This window comes from Oculina patagonica, chromosome 11 (assembly GCF_052425735.1).
Source record: "Oculina patagonica isolate OP01 chromosome 11, crgOcupat, whole genome shotgun sequence".
Lineage (NCBI taxonomy): Eukaryota > Metazoa > Cnidaria > Anthozoa > Scleractinia > Oculinidae > Oculina > Oculina patagonica.
The window spans coordinates 1,728,068-1,749,513 of record NC_135768.1 but is presented as its reverse complement, the minus strand read 5'-3'; the positions used below and the strand labels follow the sequence as shown (position 1 = coordinate 1,749,513).

Genomic DNA, 21,446 nt, shown 5'->3' with positions numbered 1-21,446 from the left:
CTCTACAACCAGGCACATCCTGACAAACAAATGATTCCTCCGAAAGAACCCAAGTTCTCTGATTTTTATCAGCCAAGCGAGCAGCAGAAACAAGGTGAACTGATGTTTGTTGGCGCAGGCGCGCTTGCTCTTGGGTACGCTGCCTTTCGGTTTCTTTAAACGTTTCTTTTTTTTCTTGTATACGCATGGATGCAAAGATTTGGGAGCAAAACTTTTCGAAGAAAATCTCGAAAGTCTACTATAGCCCCCAGGGCTACTGGAAGGGAATTGCTGCGATAAAAAAATTAGCCGAGGCTGCCAAGGTTTCCGAAGATGCCGCAAAAAAGTGGCTAGTTAAGCAGGCCCTTTGGCAGATCTACCTTCCGGCACCACGATACGTTCCTCGCCCAAAATTCGATGTTTCTTCTCCAAACGCGGTCCACCAGGCGGACCTTCTTTTTCTGCCACACGACAAACTGCCGCGAGGGCGAAAAGTTTACAAATACGCGCTGACTGTTGTTGACGTTGCCAGCCGTTTCAAAGAGGCCGAGCCTTTGACCTCCAAAGATTCAACTGAGGTTGCAAAAGGTTTTCAGACAATTTACAGGCGAAGTGCACTAAAATGGCCACAGATGCTGCAAGTTGACCCTGGTCGCGAATTCATGGGATCTGTTACTAAAGAAATGGAAAATCACAAAACCTATATTAGACGCGGGCGTGTTAACATTCACAGAGATCAAGCTATTGTTGAACGTTTTAATCAAACACTGGCAGGGCGCCTGTTTGGTTATCAGTACGGTGTCGAGATGAACCTGCCATCTGGCCAGCGGTCGACAGCGTGGGTAAAAAGGCTACCCGAAGTTGTTGCCGCTCTGAACAACGAAGTAACCAGTCTTACTGGTAAGAAACCTGCTGCTGCAATCAAAGAAAAGGCTGTTTCGTCAAAACCGTCCTCAAAATATACAAGACCTGTTGGCAAGAAAGAAAAAAAACTCCCCTCTCTCGTTAATGTGCGCTATCTCTACCAACCTGGCGAGCTGGAAGGCGGCGTAAAAAGGGCTACAGATCCGATTTGGTCATTAAAAGTCTACAGCATTGAAAGGTCTGTTACTAAACCTAATCAGCCAGTTCTTTATTACTTGCACGATGGTCCAAAGCGCGGCTTCGTGCGTGAAGAATTGCTTGTTATTCCTCCAAATACACAGTTACCACCAAGCCCTTAGTGCTTGAGCCCCTTGGGCACTCCTGAGTGGCTTTTTATTTATTAAAGCACTCTAGAGAGACCTTTGCTTGGCGGCTAGTTAGTTTTTTCACTCCCTTTTATGGGGCGGTGGGCTCTTTTTTTTGCCCCTTCTCTGCAAGAGCTTCGCTCTCGTGCTCCGCACCCATCCGATAGTGCCCATATGCCAAAGTGTTTATCCCATCTTCATTTATCCATCTCTTTGTGTCAAATGGCGACAGCGATTTTTTGTTTACCACTATTGAATGCATCTCGTGGGCATAGCTTCTTAGCATGTGCATTTCGTGAAAGCTTTCCTTGTTTTGAAAAAGTGCATCTTTGAAGTCTTTATGATTTATCTCATTTTTCGTCACGCACTCTTTCACCCCCTTTGCCTTTTTTATATTTTTTTCGTCCACTTTCAGCGTGTTACAACATTTTGACTCACTTGCTTTCGGATGTTTCTCTTTTATTTTTTTGACCAATTCTTCGTCGTTTGCCATTATTACCTGCATTTTTTCCCCTTCGCAAGTGCACTCTTTTATTTTTGCCTCAGGAAAGTTTTTCTTTATTTTTTCGATTTCATTTTCGCTTTCACCTTCTGTCATTATTGAATACATTTTCGGCCTCAAACAAACACACTCTGAAATCAGTTTTCCTGCGCATTCGTCTTTCATTTTCCCCAACACCTTTTTGTTTTCTTTCGAATAAAGTGAATGCTCTTCGGGGTAGTCGCTTGTGTCGTACTCGCCGATGTTTTTTGCCATGTCCGCGTAAACGTCTTCTGTTTCTATCACAAGCAAAAGGCTGTCTGTGTCTGTATACAAAAGCTCGCAACGCTCCCCGTACTCCTTTTTCAGATGGTTGTAAAAGAAGTCATACATGCATAGCTTGCTTACGTCAAGGATAGTCATGCCTGTGTAGACCGGTTTATTGAGAAACAGCTTACTTTTTCGCATGTCTATTCCGACAAGATCGTTTGAAAACATCACGTGCCTTGAATACAATGGACTTGCGACCAATTTTCTTATTTTATTTGTCTCGTCGCTTCTTACTATTCTTATGTCTACACGGTTTCTCAGGTTTTCCATTGTTTTTCCAAAAACCGAGTTGTTCATTAGCTTGTAAAAGGTCTTTTCAAAGTTGTTTTTTGCTTTTTTTCGGAATTCTGTGTTCATCCGGATGTAGGGCTCCATCCAGCATTCCTGTTCAAACTCTAAAACCCTGTGCACTTTTTTGAGTTTCATTCCCTGTTTTAAATAAAACTGCAAGTTTCGGTAATGCACGACGTAATTGGTTTTGTCTTCAAGCGTTAAAACAAGCTTTTCAGTGTTTGGGGGGTTTAATTCAAGATCATTCATTAATTTCTTTTGGTAAGGCGAATACATTTCTTTGTCTATTTTCTTTTTCTCTGGCGCTAATGGGTAACTGTCGTGAGCGTCATGCAGCTCTTTCGGATATTCTAACTCCACCTCCATAATCCATCCAGTTTTTGCATGCTCTTTTTTTGTCATTATTTCTTTTTCTGTTGGCATAACCTTTTTCCATCTAAAACCACTTTTCGGAAGCGGCTTGCTCATTGCCCACCCGTAAAGGTTATTCGCATCGAGATACATTATGTATTTTTTTGGTTGACTCGGATCAAATCCCTTAACATATGGGTTGTTCGCCTTTGCATATCTCTTGCTTACCGACGAAATCCCGCCTCTTATTCCCCTTTCGACGAAGAGGTGCATTTCGTAGTCTGTGAGTAACTCAAGCTCCACACCTGTCTTTTTCAAAAGCGCATCCCAAGAAAGACCTGGCGACGTGTAATAATTTGCGGGATCCAGATTGTACTTCTCAAGGCATAATTTTCGAAAGTTTTCAAAAACGTCCGCTAACAGGGTAACGTCCGTTTTGATATACAAATCGTGGTAGTCTCCAAGATTTTGGCAGCCAAAGGTTTCCCACACTTTTTGCGCGTGTGCATACTCTTTGTCTGTTATGTGCTCGCCTGTAAGTTTACTGTAGAACTTTTCTTTTTTCGGCAAAGTTGTTTCTTTAAATCTTTCCCATGAGTCCATGTATTCATAGGGATAAATCCCCTTTTGTGTTAACAAGCCAAATTTTTCTATAAAAATGGTTTTTGCTTCTTTGTATCCTTCATCTGTTATGTGGATGTTATTGACAATTTGCCATTTTTCTTTAGTTTCGTCTCCACCTTTAAAAAAACTTTCACTCAAGTTGTTATAATTAAATTCCTCCCACACTTCAACGTATTCGCTTGGATATTTTCCGTTGTCTAACAACAGTTCACTTTTTTCAAAGAAAACCTTTTTCGTCATATTTAATGCATCCTTCGGCGTATCTTCTACAAGTTTTTCAAGCTTTCCAAGTAAAAAGTTCAAAGTGTCAATAAACCTTAAACCCCCCAGTGAAAATGTAATGTATTTTTCCATGTTGTTTGCAACACACTTTACCTCTTTCTGTGCCTCTTTTGAAATCTTCGAAATTGACTGCATCAAATGGTGAGCATCGTAGCCACTCAGGTTATGAAATGCAACTGGTATTTGAATATTTTTTGGATTTATTTTCATCATTAAGTTACACACGTTGTGCGCGGCTCCTCGAAAATTGCCTGTTATGTGACAATGATCCCTCACCGCATCCTTGTAGTTCGGCTGGATAAGCGGCTCTTTGCACGCTAGGCAGTTTTTTTGGTTTTCAGCGGCTAATTTGTGTGATTTTTTTTCAAGCTTTTTTAGCTTATAATGGTTCCCGCTATTAAGAGTATTCGCCAATTCTATTCTTTCGTAATAGCATTTTTTGTGTAACTGTCCTAAGTAACCAAACTCCTTTTTATTAGATTTAAGCCAAACCGGCAAAGAGTCTAAAAAGTTTTGTTTCACCAACGATTTTTCGCAGATGTGGCAGTTTTCGGCTTTTTTAAAGTTTGCCCAGTCTTTTTGCGTCATAAGGAGAGGTTTTGGCTTTGACAATTCATATCTTATTTTCTTTTCTTCAATTAAAAGACAGTTCAAAAATACTTCAACGGCGTTTTCTCCTCTGTAAACGAATGGTTTTTCGTGTTCACCATCACTTCTTACACGCGTGTAAGCGAATCCGCATGCCTCGTGCTTTTCTGTTTTGTACGTGTAACTTTTCTGGCGGTTCTCGGGCGTTTCTCGGCGCTCTTTTTTTAACAATGCCTCGCCGTCGGCGTAAATCGTATAAGGCGCTTTCATTTGTTTTTGGTAGTTTTTAAAAGAAAGGGTGTTTTTCTCCTCATCTGGCATTTCGATTCTTGTTGGCTTGCCTTTGACCCCATTGCAATACTTTTTGTGCTTTTCAAGCAAGTCTTCTCTTGTAAAATTTGTCAAACACATCATGCAAAAGTGTTTTTTGTTACTGTGTTTGGTTTGGTCGTGTAACAAAGCGCTAATTCTTTTTATAAAACAGTAGTGCTGTTTCAATCCTGACTCAATCAACATAAGGTTTATACGGGGTATTTTGTTTTCTTTTTCGCTTTGTCTGAGAGGTATCACACACCCGTCTTTCAAGTGCCACCCAAAAACATTTATTGCAAGGTTTCTGTTTTGCGCCTCAAGCCTGTCAATCTGCTTTAGGGGTGTCGGAAAATCGATTCCGTTGTAGTTTATGCCGTCATCAACGGGATATTTACTTGTTCTTTGAGGATCTTTTCCGTTCGCAGGCGGGAATAAAGCAGCTCTCAAAGCCCATTTTAAACACTGGTTGTCACTGTTTTGCACGTTAATAATTGCTTTTTTGTTTGCCAGTTTGGGAGGCAAAGGCAAGTAAGTTCCTCCGCGCAATGGCCGATAACGCGCAACATAGGTGTACGCCCTTGTTATTCTTTCAACAACCCACCCCGAGCCCCTCTCCGACCAAGCCTCGATTTCTCCCTTTGCTTTGTCAATAAATTCGTCAAACTCTTTTTTTATTCGGTCTTTGGTGTTTTTTGTAAAAAGACGCGGTTCTCTTTCTCTGAAATAGTGCTCCATGTGTTGCGTAACTCCGTTTCTTTTCATCGAAAATTTTACTTTAAGCCCGAAGCTTGCTTTTATGTCATTCAATTCTTCAATTTCACTTTCCAAAAGATCATAAAACTTTTTTTTGTGTTTTTTTGCAAAAATTAAAAGATCTTTGTTGTTTTTTTCGGTTTCGGGTATGTCCATTTTCCATACTCGGAGCCAATCGTTAAAATCGGTGTTGGCCAGTAAAAAAGACAAATTTCTTTGCGGGTTTCTTTGAAATTCACGGAGGTTTTCCTCCATCATAGCTTGCAAAACTTCTGACGAATATCTTGCGGCAGCCATTTGGTGCATATACAAAGTAAAAAATATTTGTTCAATTGAAAAATAATTCTGGCGCGCCTGTTCTTTGGGGCTTGGCGGGGGCCACTTGTTTTAGGACAGTCCTCAACAAGTGTTAAAAGGGTGCCTTTGCCTAGATACATGTGCATGGGTTGAAAGGCTGTCATCTAACCCCGACACACTTGCAATATGAGGGTTTTGGACGCAAATCCAAAAAAACAGTGAGGGGCGAGAATGGCGAAGCCGGCAGGCGAGCCAGGCGAAGCCCCGAACGCATTTTTTTGGATTTGCGCCAAAACCCTCATATTGCAAGTGTGTGAAACATTTTCCGTTTAGTATGGCTAGCATTTACTGGTAGTATGGTTAGCATTCTCACCTTTGTCGCATATTATTGGAGCTCTTTGTTTTGTGTTTCTCATTTAGGGGCCTTCAGTGTTTACAATACATCACCAGACAATTAAATTTCCTTTTATATATTTTGGATCTGGAAGTCAGGTGAATTTTAATGCAGTTTATGGGTTGAAGTATTATATTCGTTGCCAACTCTTTCTCCGTGTAAGAGTGACGTTTTCATTATATAATTTGTTTACACGTGCGCTCTTGTTCTAGTGACCAAAAGGAATAATTATAGGGTAATTTATGTGAAACATGTTGCATTCAAGTTGTTTTATTTTCAGACTGTTTTCACTGTCAGAAAAGAAATGCTTCCAAAGGAAACTACAAAATAGCTACAACAATTTCCAAGAGGGCTATCTATAATTTTTACGTGAAACGCGATTAGGGCTATTTATTTTCCCGTGAAACGTGATCTAAAATTTTATTTTTTCGTGATTCGTGATCTCCAATTTTAAGATCTTCAAGTTTACGTGCACGTGGACTCAGTTTTAATTAGATGGGATACGTGGTTCATCTTGTTTGGCGTGACTTAATTTCTGATTCGTTTAGTGTTCTAGTAAATATACGTCTTTTTGAGCTCTGTGGTTGGGTTTTGAAAATGAAACTTTCGTCAGGTATTTTGTTGCGTTTATGATCTTCACAGACACGTCTATCTGCAACGCTGAAGTCAAATTTCTGTGTTTTTTTGCCACACGGGCGTATCGGTCTAATCAGGAATTGCCTTGGTTTTTGAGTGAACATGAAACATTTCGGTTATTATTCGCGATGCGTGAAAACGCCAAATAATTGAACGTGATTCAATTTTGCAAAGGGTATGGGGGACGCTCTTACAAGAGTACCACTCTTTTGTATTCACTAAGTAGATATCTAATCTTAGTTTTTGCACAACATAGTGAAACCTTAGCTTGTTTATTTCGAACTTTTTGTACATGTGGTAAACAAAAAGCTATGAACCTCATCATCATCATCATCATCATCATCATTATCATCATCATCATCACCATGATACCCCGTTGATACCCTTTGCTTTACGAACTGAAACACAATTTCAATTTAGACTTACCTATATATGAAGAAGTATGTAATTTGAAACTATGGAATATAATAGCGACAATAGAAAGCAAGGGACCGCGGACGAAAATGCTGCTAGTGTACGTAGGAGCTGGATAAGCAAGGCTGACACTACGTAGAAATGAAAAAACCTTAACGGGACAACGACATGATAGAGTCCAAACTGAAAGTCAAAAATGCAAACTCTGGACAGCTGTTTCGACCTCACTGGGTCTCTTCAGCAGAGTGTATGCCGCACAGAATAGAACAACCAGCGCAAAGACAGTTGTCTATAAAGTGATCGTGGTAATGACAATCCGGATGGGCTCAAATTCAAACACCCGCCCATCGACGATAGCCGCGTGACTATTACTCAATAGGTCAAGAATTCGAAATATCATGTCGTTGTCTCGATAAGGAAAGTGAGAATAGACAGAACTATCCTTACACTGAAAACATGGACAAAACCATATGCTTCCCCTCCCCCCCCGGCCCCGGCCCCCTTCATTCTACTCGTCTATATCCCCCTGTCCTGCAAGTTAAAGTAGCTTCAACTTCCTTTTCACGAGTTTACTTGATATCTGAACTGCTTGAACGAATCACACTGAGTACGACGATTTGATGAATTTCGATGACACTAAATCTGGTTCATTGGCAAATAAACTGCAAAATTCTCAGCCATTTGCGAGGTAGCGGAAGTCGCCTCACGAATTGATCTTATTTCATTTTTTGCTTCTTCAAAGATAAAAGATTAAAACTGAGACACAACCTTATCAAAAGGCTAACTTAGTTGTTCCTTACTCTATTCTGTGTCTTGCGAAAAATTCAATGACCGATTGATTCGTCACATGAGCTGTGGCCATATTAAGATTTATGTTTTGGCACCAAATTTCCAGTGGAGTAATAACAAGATGCAGTAATTTTACGTATTTTCCAATATTATTACTGAGCTTTGAATAGATACATAGGCCATCCCAATAAAATGTTTCGTTTCCCATCGCCCGACCGACCCATTTTTTTCGAAAAGTAAAAAAAAAAAAAAAAAATCCAGATGCACTAGTCAAAGAAGCAAGTATCGAGCAAGTACTTTAATTTACTAGCACACGATCTTGTTTTATTAACAACAATTGGTATGATGTGATGTCCTTGTCTTTAACTAAGGAATAACGAACGAAAAGGCCACGTTTTCGCGTTGACTTTGTAACCAGGGTTTCTTCCTTCAAGCGTTCATTCTTTTTCCTTTTTTTTTTTTGCCCGACCGACCGACCCACCATCACAAGAGACGGGACGATGGGAAACGAAAAATTTTATTGGGATGGCCATAGTTGGAAATTGATCGTTTTCCAAACGGCATTTGCGGAAGTCGCGAATCCAAATCGGTTTTGGAATAAAAACAACCGTCCGCATAACAATTATAACGCCAAATTATTCGTTGTTGGATTATAAGCTAAATATGAACAAAAGAGCAGTGAATAATTTCCCCGAAATATAATACATTAAATGTGAAACAAAAATACTGACATTGCTTACTTCAGGATGTGTTTGATCCACGCTACACCATTACTCAATGAAGGACACGGCGCATTGCTATTTGATGTTTCACAGTCGTTAATTAAAAACTTCAAAATGCGAATCCTAAATTGCTTCCTTGGCATGAACGTGCCTGATTGTCTAAGCATCTGTCAGCTGCCGTGTTTTTTTATTCTCTGTATTCGTACTTCCTTTAACATACTGTTTAACATGTCACCTTCGCGAGGAAGTCCGTGTCCGAATTGACGTAATTACGTAAAAGTACACGTAGATATTATGAAACAAATTTTGTGTTAAATGCTAAGTGTGACATCTTGAGTGGATCCAACGATTAAAATGCAACGCATTCCCTTTTTTTCAGATGGTTTAAATGATTAAATTAAAAATGCCTACGCGTCTTTCATTCTCAAAAAGCGATCTCCCTTAGTAACGGAGTGTTGCCTTCGCTTTATCATTTTGCCTGCGATTTGGAATGCCCATATTTCCATGTTTTGACCTTATTTAGATCATTTTTCATTCATTAAAGTAAACTGTTAAATCATTAACATTTCCATGACGTGCTTCACCAACCTTTCCCGCCCCTCCCTATGCAAGGAGCTTAAACAGACAAATCCGCCATATTGGTAATACAATTATGTTTAGATCGACAAATGCAAAGCCAGGAAGTCAAACTCAGTCATGTCAGGAAAGTTTCCGGCTGTCGCTCCTGTAGGGCTTGTTGATAACATGTGCAACTTATTTACCTTCTGGGTGTGCTGAATATGAAAATTATGAACCCAACCAGCCTTCTGCGTCAAGCTTAGGTGAAGTGGATTCCAAACATAGCGAATGTACACCTTGTGTGAAGTCTACAACCACTCGAAAAGGAGACGAGTATCCCACGTGCATCGCTAAACACAATTTAATCAGTCTCATGCGCGCAGCGCCAAACTACGTCATCAAAATGCAGACGTGACATGATATGAAAATGTGACGCACGTTCGTGCGATAATTTATAAATAGAAGCGGGCTTCTTAAATTTTATTGATTGTCAGAAAAGTTATCAGATTATTGTGGATAGTTTTAATCTAAGCGAGACGTTTCCGATCTAAAGTTTAATAATTATACCAGGTGCCTTGTATTTGCTTTTCACAATTATTCCTTTTTTAATATTTATTACCAAATTTTATGTTAATAGGCCTAGTAGGTTTTTTTAATTTACCAACTATAAAGCACCTGAACTGGTTAATTAAGTATTGAGCCTAAAAACATGATTAATAATAAGGTCTGCGCGGTAATCAGGCTGACAACACGAGACAGACGATCCAGATAGTCGGAAGCCAACAAACAGGAAGCCCTAGTTCCCGGATTTAAGTGAAGCAAAAATGACAGCTCTGATAAAAGAAAACCAAATCTGAATATGAAACAAAACAGAACAATGTTCTTAAAGCTGATGCATCCTTCTGGGGAAATTCCAAAGTAAAACGATACGTTTTTGCTCGGATAAAGTAGTATTTACTATGGAATTGGACGTCAATTTTTGGGCTTAATTTTAAGACGATTTGAGCCTGAAAACATTCTTAAAATGTTTCTATTTACTTAAGTTTTAAAACAAAGTGGTTATGAAGGAAAATCATTCTGAGTTTTGGACAGAACATTTAAAAACAAATAAGAAAATTACAGGCTACAGGCTGGTGGGAGGCACTTGTTAGAATGAAATTATGTTTTCTTTTCTATAATAAATGTGTGTCGGTTTCTAAAAGTTTAGAAACAGAAGAAAGAATCTCTTTCGAACCCATTGGTCTAAGAATCATTATCCCTAAGGCAAAATAAAAATCTACGTAAATGGTGTCTTAGAGTTTGACCTAAAATATTGTCAATTCTAAAATTACAAGCTACTAATTATAATAATTTTTTAATGGCTTTCTTTAGTTGGTTTGGGTTAAGCCCCCCCCCCCAAAAAATAAAAAGGGTGGGGGGGGGGGGTGAAGGAAAAACTGTTAAATAGGGTCAGGTGATGTCTAGCCGGTAACCTTTTAACAGCTTTTTTTTAAAAAATCTAATAATTATAGAAATACAATATGTTTCTTCTCATCAATACTGAGTGCTGATGATATGCGACTCGCGATCGGGACGATAAACAGACATGCTGGGCTGAGTAACATTGCGTTGACAGCTCTCTTTTGATAGCTGAGATACCTTGCCGAGAAATGTCTGTGAGAGATTTAAATTTGTGTTGGGGACTTTGATGTCCTAGACATCATTTCAGAACAGTGTTCTACGCAGGTCTGGAATCGGTTTCAAAGAGTGGATAGCGTAATCCACTGGGAAAATCCGACTATCCATTGGTATGCACAGCTTGTCTTTTAAGATATGATGACCGGTGGATAACACTATTCACCCTTTGAACAACTGGGGCCTGTGTTGTATTCTCAGTGCAATAACTAGATCTGTAAAATATGAAAACGACGACATGGATTTTCGCTAAACGGAGTAGATTTGCAATCATTCATTGTATAACACTCGTGTACTCGCTGGGACAATTTAATATTTTGTACTTCAAATTATATCGTAATACGAAAACATGACAAAGAAAACAACACGAAAAACCTAGAAACAAATGTCTCTTCTGACTACGAATGAGTGATACGTAAAACTGATAACTGCCAGTGAGGATCTAAAATCAGAATATTGCCCGCCTGAGTCGCCGCCATTGAATCTGAAGCTACTAAGCATGGGTGAATATTAATTCATCCTGGAATCAGAGACCGCGAATGAACAGAGAAAAAGGCAACGGAAATTCGCTGAGGAGATGCCATAAAACTCGTAATCGTGAGGTTTCTGCGAATTAATGCCTGAAGACCTGACCGAGCCCTTAACTGATCTGCACTTCGATACACTTCCCGCTACTTTTTCTTTGCACTGAAGATTCGTACCTTTATTTATTTAGTTTTGTTTATTAAGTTTATTAGTGGAGATGTGTTCGTTGTTTCTACCCCCTACAGGTGAATAACTGAATATAAGTTTCACTCTGAATTACGCATTATCGAACATTAGCTCTGGAAATGACTGTTCTTAGCATTGATTCATGTGTCAACACTCCTTTAATTAATCAAGACTTCGGAAATAGACAATCGTCTGAATTCCAATCATCCGCACTTCAGCAATAAATCGCCGGCCTAAACCAGCCTCCAAGCATGCAGCTTCACCTAAAACCTCACCTGGTTTACTGAGTTCTTTACTTGAACGATCGATGAATGATGGCAAAACGCTCAGTTGAGATTACGTATATGCTGTAAGGCAGTTTACCAGACTCAAAATCGACCACGCGTACAAAACCAGTTTGCTAAAACTCAGGCTATTTAAAGGAACTGTTACTAATTTTAACCAATTTCAGTCACTGGAAATGCCCATTAAATTCGGTGAAAAAATAAAAACAACTGCTTAAAATATAGTAAAGAAACATTTCAATAACACCGTAAATACAAAAGAAGGTACGGATGGCCAAAAGTGACGAAGATTGAGACGGATTGCGATATGGGGTTTGCAATATTGTTGGGCTAAACAGTTTTCAAAGATGGTCTCGCTTGCTGGTAACTTTAAATTATAACGCCCGGGAGACACATTCGGTTGCAATGAAGCCATGGGTTTGTTACTTAGATCCATAGAATTAGTCTTTTTAAACATTAAGTTTCATAGCAAGTATTAAGCAAACCTAACAAAATAAACTTAACTAAGCCGTGACACAGTCCCTTTAAGAAAATGCTATTCTGAGACCTGAGATTAATGGTCGATTTTTCTAGATCTCAGGATTATGCCGTATTTCACTCAAAACTCCCAACAAAACCATTTATCCTCTTCACAAAGCTGAAAAACTGATGAAATTTAAACGAACTCAAAGCTTACCTCACGGATCGAATAAACGTCTCCTCTCGGATCTCGTCTTTTGTTTCGTAATTTGTCTTCAGAACAGAGGTGCAAAAAAATCCGAATTGTATGCGACATCCCCTGATGTTAGCCGTAACACGCCTTTCAAGTTGACCCCAATTCAAACTTCTTTGCGGCTTGGCAACTAATGCTCAATTGCTGTATAATATTTCACTTCAGTAGCAGTCTGCTAGCACAGTCCTGAGCGCTTCTAGATTTCAAGTGCACATCGCCGCGCCTTTAAAAGCATTTTCTAGAATATTTACTTCAGTTCTAATTATCAACTGTGAACTAAGATAAACGAAGGCAATACGGTATTTTACGAAACGGGAACCGAGTTATGTACTTATCGCAATTGGCACTGTAGTATTTTTGGACGTTTCACATACGCACGTTTCTGTTTTTTTCTGTTATTTATAGACTTTCCACCCCTTCAACAACCAATTCGGGCCAATCATGTTTAATCAAATTTAATCTTTGGCACTATACTTAGTTGTTATCGCTCAATATGTTATTAAAAACAAGAAAATACGTATTTCATAAAGCGGGGAGTTATTTACATGTCACAATACACTGGATTATTGGCCACAGTATTCAGTTTTCTAACCAGGAATGTATGTTGTAGACAGACAAATGAATCATGAATATCCACCCGAAAGATTTAGCCTCCCGCGTTTCCTTCCGACGTCGCAATATTTGAGACGTCTACACAGGCTTACAGATAATCGGCTCATTGCGATTTTTCAAAGAAAAACAAACATAATTATGTACGTCTATTGTTAATTGGCTTTTCCCGCAGCCAAATGGTTTAATATTTTTACGTCAGCTGGTTATTCTTTCAGTGGAGTATTGCCAGTTAAGGTTCTGTGTTGTTATGTAAATTATTTCCTGCTACTTTCAGAAATATCCTATTCATGGAAAGAAATTGTTGTGGCTTTAATTTTTGCCATTTTTTAGTAAGTTTGCCATTCTGTGGTAAATATATCATCAGCAGTCTTGAAGACGAAAACAGAAAAAAGAAATCCCAATTAAAGGCTACAAAAAAGTAATGAGTGAACAGATAGACGACATTTTGTCACTCGAGAACTAGTTTGGCCATTTTTACCAGAAATAGAGCATGTTTTGTGCACTCTGGTCCGTCCAGACATTAGACTTTCTCATTCTTTCCTCTTAAAAATTTTAACTACGGTCTGATTAACATTCTTTGAAGGGCTGAAAAAGGATCAAAATTGTATAGCTTTATGGAGCAAAACTTTGGGGGTGTAACAACCCCTCCACCCAGCCCCCGTCTCCCCGGTTGGACGCCAAGTCCCTAGATGTATCTTTGATGAACAATGAACATTACCCGGCTAGCTTTAACTGAAGTAACATAACAGACGGTGCTTCTTGAAAAAAAAATGGCTAATTTGTTGGGTAACCTTGGGTAATAGTTGGGTAACCTTGACCCTTTTTTGGTTATTTTCTGTTTTATATACAAGCAAACTAATGTTGATACAAACATTCAAGTCTGTTGTACCAAGCGCTTCTGCATCCCGCAAAAAACAATTAAAAAACATTTCCCCTTATCATATGATACTCGAGATATTAAATCATGTCAAGACTCCAAGATAAGCAAAACCACAGCGACAAACCGATGAGATCTACCGGATACTTTACAGTCCCCTTTACAGTGGATAAATAACATATTTGAGATAAGTAATGATAAATGGAGAACAATTCTTGCGGCAAGAAAATGCACACATACATTTCAAACTGGGAACTGGGTTATTTGAAACTGTAAAAGTTATTAAAACATATCAAAAATTTGTCTGCTCATTCGATTTGAAATTTACCTTTTACAGTGGAGGGAGTTTAGAACACATTTCTCGAAAAATAAAACACAGTGGCTTGAAAAAAAAAGCTCGTTGAGTGAAACAGATCCTATCATATCTTTCACACCTTACAATACAGGAACATAATATGTTTTTCTAATCATTATTGAGTGGTGTGAGATATGAAGAACAAACAAAAATGCTGGGCTTGAAAAACCTGTGTTGATAGATACCCCAAAGATTGTATTATATTTTGGCACGCTATCCACAGTGCTGTGGTATACTGTGAAATAAAGAACTTGCTTGGCTCCACAAAATTTTTAGTGACTATTGCCCGTTGCATCGAATGCTCCGTTATGAGAGTCACGTGTTTTGTAGGTCTACCTACAAAATAAATGGGAGAAACAATAAACTTGAAACTTGAAATTTTAACGTGAAAATTCCTTCGATCTTTGTGTGTCCCTTTTTTGAGGTCCTTTGAATTTCCCACGTCATAACACGACCATTTGACTTTCTTTACAATGACTCTACAATTGTCCCAAATCAGAATACCTGAAGCCAGAAATCATGATGCATTTCTTTAGTCATTATGTCTTCGACAAGAGCCTGCTTAAGACATAAAACACAACATACGACATTTGCAAAATATGCCACTGACGGCGGTAATCTTGTATTTTTAAATGATTGGTCCATGATTGAACATAGCAGACACATAGCAGTGACAATTAAAAGTATGATGATGCAATAACAAAGTGGTAAACGTCCAATAAATTGGAAACGAATCTTTCTTGGTCATTCACAACTATGAAAAAGTACGTGTGTAGGATTGCATGTACAGCAAAGCAAGCATGGCTGACTGGCATCAGCGAAGCAAACCAACAGGCAACTAACCTGCGATCAGGCGTTATTTTTCTCGCGGCGAAAAAAGAAAGCCTGATCGCAGGTTAACAGGCAACAGGAAACAAATGACCGTCATTAGCTTCAATAAGGTGAAGGCGTGAAAATAAAACTGAGCCAAGATAAAAATCTAGCTGTTAATCGTCCTCGTCGGTGTCGACAGCGCATAAATGTTTTGCTATAAAGCAGATGTGAAGTCTTAAAGCCGCCTATCCCCGGAGCCCCCAGCCGCGCCAAAACAAAACAGAAGACAAAAGCAAAATACTGGAAAATACAGGGGTGTAATCTTATTTCGCTTCGCGGTTCATTTGATCTAAACTTGACGGTTTTTCTGAGTTAAATACATTTTTTATCGCGGTCTTTTGGAGAAGGAATAAACGATTTTCAAAGTTTCCCTCACAGAAGACACGAATCGTTTCACTCTGGAATGTGAAAAGTATTTTATAACTCATCGACTGCCATCTTTAATCAAGTCATTCGATTCCAAAACAGGCAATCATTCGAAACAATTCTATAGTTCAACATCTATGCTTAAAAAGTGCCGCAAGATGTCTGCTATAACCAAATTTTTGCTGAACATGATCGATAAATCTTTACGCCTTGACCAATTACATGTATTTATTTATTAACGGTTAATTTCGCAGATTTCGGCAAGGTCCTGAATTAAAATCGACCATTCTTCGTTATTTGAATTGCTAAGAAACTATGACTTGTCTCATAAAATTACTGGGGTCAACCATTTCAAATTTTGTAAGGATTATTCCGTGTACCACTCAAATATGAAACCCTCTAACAATGGCCTCAGCGCATAAGAAGAAACTCGTTACTCCGTTTACGTAAAATAATACAAACTTGTAGCCTTACCACACAGAAGCTCACAGAGAAAGGGCTGGTCGGTCGCAACTTCACTTGCTCTATCACGATGCTATAGAAGGAGACGACTTGTGCAGCATCGCCTCATGTTTACCAACTTCTTATTTGACAAGCCGCTCGTGTTGACCTTGCATTAGACATGGCATTTATCTTCCCTGTCACAAAATAAGCTGTAATGGTCAATTGCACATATTAAGTTTCACTCACTACGGATAGGACAATTTTGTGGGTTTCAATTTTGTGATTTTTGCGATTTTTCCCCTTTCCGCAGACAAAAAAAAAATTCCGGAGATCTAGAAAAAATTCTCTGAAGTTATTGTTCGTAAATACCGAATTTTTTTTAATTGATAATGACCGAACCCGAAAAACGTAGGCCCCCAGATTATAAAATCTCAGACACAAAAATTCTTCCAATAATAAGCTCTCTCGAATATAATCCCATGGCTTATATTAACTCATTTATCTCTATTATTTTTTTTATATACGTGACACTTAAAGACATACATTCTCGTTAGAATTGTACGTGTGTAAAAATAGCCTGTTTCAGACGTTCAGTTAGTTAGAGAACAGTCTTTCTTTTTTTAAAAATATATAGGGGAGACTCCGGGGATGTTTGTCGGAAAATTTGATTTAAACCTCTAAGCCAGTCTGGGCGTGGCTCAAGATTTTTTTTATCATGCCTGGTTGGTCTAGCTAGACAATAACGTTGTGTATTCTTTTAACGTGCAACCCTGAATGACAGTTTTTTAGCCGCCACACTGCCAAAATATAGGTTCGAATACCCTTAGTAAGGCCAAAATCCGTAATTTACACCCTAAGCGACACGACAAGCATTCACCGTTCTTTTCATTTGCGATTACCACGGCAATTTTAGAACGCGAAATTCCTTCTGATTGGAAGCCCCCCCCCCCCCCCAAGTCATTAGAGCAGTTTTCAATCGAGTGTCGTAAAACCAAAACCAAAGTAATCACTCTAGCCAATCACAACGATCACAGACAATCCAGTAAACCAATCAAAACTCTAAGCAAATACATGTAGCTGGAACGAAGCACGGGAAAACGTACGCGAGCGAGGCAAGATTGGTTTTGGTTTTACTTCTGATTGGCTGAGAAAATGGCGCGAGAGTTTTAAATTAATCACTAAATGTAGCAATGCAAAACCAATGCAAACACGAATTACTTTCGACGCTCAAGTGAAAACCGCTCTATCGCACCTAAAACTAAGCCCACCAAAACACGATTTAAATAAAAGTTACAGTATATGCTCAGACTCATTTTACAGTATTTCTTTTATCCTTTGGCATTTGGATCATATTCTTGAACAAACAACTGAGCATGCAACTTTTCGTGCATCATCTTTTGTGCTAGTTTTCAAAACGAGAAAACAACCCGCACGGACAACTTTTACACATGTTTTTGTTGGTCTTCAAGACTTTCAATGCAAAACAAGTAATCTCGCGTGTATGGGACGCGTATAAAAAATGACTAATTAAAACTAATTTGAAATATGTCAATCGCGTTAAAACATTTTCTTGAAACAATCCATGGAATAACCACTTGACAGACTTTAAAAAATGATCAAAAAATCTTTATTTAGAACAGATTATCATAACAAGAAAAAAAAAAACAACATTAAAATTTCGTCTCCATTTCTTGCTGCGCAATTTCAAACACAGGCGGCCCAAGCTCTCTATCAGATTACCTTTGGACGTGACTCTTGCTTACGAGCGGTGTTGTGTTACAAAGATTCGATTTATAAGGGCTTGTATGGGAAACAACGGTTTTGCTTTAAAAGTAAAAAAAAATGTATATTTTGTGAACAAAGTTGACTTACTATGATTCGTTGTTTCATTCTTTGTTGTCTGCCAGATTCTCAGGTCGATACAACGCGTTTTTCGGCGAGTTATCGTTATTTAGGTGTCCACTGCTAAAATAAAGACAAGGCTGTACACTGATTTCCGGAGTGCCCGCCGCTCGAAGCGAATAAATCCTCTGAAATTAGTCCTGTCGACCCAATTCCTCCACAGAATCAAAGAAGAGATGTTGAAGTTCCATGTCTGTTCACTTGATTCGCAATTCTGCGCTCAAACGCCTTCGCTACGAAAGCTTTTTTCCGAAATTGCTTCACTTCACAAATTCGAAATAGCCGCGTCCAAACTGGCGTGGACGTTCTCGTGGTTCGCATAGCATGTTGGGTGACTATAATTAACCCGACGGGGGTGGACAGCATCGATTTGTCGCCAGTGCATGGCTGTCAACAAATCGATGCTGTCCACCCCCGTCGGGTTAATTATAGTCACCCAACATGCTATGCGAACCACGAGAACGTCCACGCCAGTTTGGACGCGGCTATTTCGAATTTGTGAAGTGAAGCAATTTCGGAAAAAAGCTTTCGTAGCGAAGGCGTTTGAGCGCAGAATTGCGAATCAAGTGAACAGACATGGAACTTCAACATCTCTTCTTTGATTCTGTGGAGGAATTGGGTCGACAGGACTAATTTCAGAGGATTTATTCGCTTCGAGCGGCGGGCACTCCGGAAATCAGTGTACAGCCTTGTCTTTATTTTAGCAGTGGACACCTAAATAACGATAACTCGCCGAAAACGCGTTGTATCGACCTGAGAATCTGGCAGACAACAAAGAATGAAACAACGAATCATAGTAAGTCAACTTTGTTCACAAAATATACATTTTTTTTTCTTTTAAAGCAAAACCGTTGTTTCCCATACAAGCCCTTATAAATCGAATCTTTGTAACACAACACCGCTCGTAAGCAAGAGTCACGTCCAAAGGTAATCTGATAGAGAGCTTGGGCCGCCTGTGTTTCAAATCAATCAGATTCCTGGTCGCTCAATCCTGAGAAAACACACAAGGCTCCTCACAAGGAAATTAAAAAAAAAACGATATACCTTTGTCGTTTGAAGGCCGTAAAAAGGCTTAATTATCTCGTAAGTTGGTACTGATTCTCTTCGCCAGCTAAACACTGAAGAAGTAATGAATTTTAGCAAGCATTTGGTTCATCATTGAACACCAATGTTGCAGAGTTTTGAGCCGTGGCCGACCTCTAATTATGCTAGCAGCAACTTTTATTGTTATTATACTTTTAATTTTAAAGGGAAAGTTTGACTTTCCCGAAATCTTACATTCCGTTTAATCTTTTAGTAAATACAACATTATAATCTTCTTCTCGGGATTCAGTTCGTAGCTAGAATCGAACGAGGGAACGAGAGCGCCCTGGGACCGAAACTAATAACATGATTCTGAAAACACCAGGCCGCCTTTTTTATTTCCAGTTTTCATTCAAATCATACCGAAAATTGGTGGTGAATTATATCTACCGAAAATTAATTAAACAAATCCTTTTGTTGAAATCACAGGCAGCCCAAGCTCACGTTTCGTGCGGACGGTAGGTAATCGGTGTTGCGTTACACTTGACCGTTTGTCGATTTTTCCGTTTTTATGCTTAAAATTCAGTAAATATAAAAAATAAACTTACTTTTGCCTTGTTGCTTTAGGCGATTTTTTCCGCGCGTCGAAAGAAGGAACAGGGAGCAAAAAAATCGCCTAAAACGCCACTTCAAGACGCAAGACAGGCAAAAGGACTCAGCAATTGGCAAAAGTAATTTTATTTTGTATATTTCCTGAATTTTAAGCATAAATACGGCAAAATCTTCTCAGTGAACAATTCCCACCACATTCCGACCGCTCGAAACGTGAGCTTGGGCTGCCTGTGCTTAAAATAAGCAGGTGGGTGGGACTTTCGTAAGGCGGGCTGCAAATTGATTTGTTTTTGTTTTAAGTCGTAAAGTAGTACAGCGTTGTATTTTCAATGGGGCAATTACTTATCTGAAAGTCCCACGAAACAGAAAATAATATTGGATATGACTTTTTTGTGTAAATTGTCAAATATAATCAAAGAAGGTGAATATAATGTTCCACTTAAATGCGCATCTGAGGTTCAGAGACTAATTGCAAAAATATATCACGTTCTATTAAAGAGGCGGAAACAAATTTAACGTTAATGGTTTTTCATGTAGAGTCAGCATCCGACAGAAAAGACTCAAAATAGCAACGATCGAATTAAAAGTTGCTGGTGTTTGAAAAAAGGAGTATTAATTACTTCCCGGAAGCTAGATAAAATATCGTTTACGTCAAGACTACTCCTGAATTTTACAAACTTTTCACGTCTCCCTCATTCAAAAAGCAAACAACCGAACGCGCACAATAATTATTTAGGATAATTATTCAGCCTGTTCTTGCTCTGATTTACAACATGTTTTCCCTTTCCACCCCAAACCCCCACTGAGATCGCAGCTGAACTTGTTGGGCCGATTATTTAAGCGAAGTTTAGGCCGGGCGTAAAAAAGACAAGTTTTATACACACTGCGTTCTAAAAACACTGTCCATGTGTCATGTAGCTCATCGATGCTGTACTAAATGCAATATGAAATACGGTGGAATCTTAATTTCTCAAATCTCAGTTCAAGGGAAACAAAAATTGGTTCGAAAATCAGGGAGTTCGGGAAATCTGGGATAAAATTGCAGTGTTTTACTGAAAAACGAAATTTCAAGGGAAGCGACTTCGAATCGAGTTTTTGGGAGTCGAGAATTCGGTTCCCACTGTACAATTTATCCTCCAAACAGTCAGTTACAGAGATCTTAGTTCAGCTGGCAAACTAAATTCAAGCCACAAATCGGTGCATTGTGTTTTTTGCAAACTGGCATAGGGTTCCTTTTAATGAAAATTAAACTTTCTATGCTACTAAACCCCCAAGCTTTGACAAGATGTCACTGATAATGCTTCACATTGTTCGCTTAGCATCCTCCCTTAAAACCCATTGTCAGAAATAAATTGCAAAACTTCGTTAACAACACGAATCATATATCATAGCAATTGAGTTTTTTTTTTTTCTTTATCGATTTTACGTCCTCTTTTCAACAGCTTCGCCCGTATTCTGCACATTAAATCGAGAATGCGATGATTATAATCCCACACTTCAACATGTGAAAATCAGCTACAATTTCTTCATTTTTAACCCTCACTTTAAAGTCCGTTTTGACATAATGAGTACATCAGTATAGTAAAATTTCAATTTACACGAATATATTAACATTGAGTAGCTAAAAATTTTATCTACATCTCATAAAAAAGAAAATGATTGTTTACTTGCCAGGTAAAGATGTTTTATTTTTGACAGTAGGGGTCGGCATAAAAATTGTGCGTTGGACGTTATTTGCGCGAAAACAAATCAGATCGCTGCGAGAGACGGCAATTTCTTTATAATATTGAAATCACAGATTAAGAACTCTGTCATATTCCAGATACAAGTACGTATAACATCAACAAATCTATGGCATAAAAAATAAAATAACTATTTTTTTCTGTCTTTGGAAGAGAAGCTTTAACTTCCTCTGAACCGCTTCGATTGTTTGTTTTTTAAAATGTGAAATGGGTTATCTAGAAGGGAACA

At 38.7% G+C, this 21,446-nt stretch overlaps 1 protein-coding gene across 4 annotated transcripts in view; it reads right to left on the bottom strand.

Annotated features, from left to right (window-relative positions):
* Positions 1-21,446, bottom strand: part of LOC144631199 (galanin receptor type 1-like) — a 73,559-nt gene that overhangs the window by 49,358 nt on the left and 2,755 nt on the right. For 3 of the 4 annotated variants that reach the window (XM_078489607.1, XM_078489612.1, XM_078489608.1), the window contains exon 2: positions 15,969-16,132. The exons of the other annotated variant lie outside the window; for it this stretch is intronic. The gene's annotated coding sequence lies outside the window, so the exon portion shown is untranslated. The remainder of the gene's footprint in view (positions 1-15,968; positions 16,133-21,446) is intronic. 4 annotated transcript variants of the gene reach the window in all.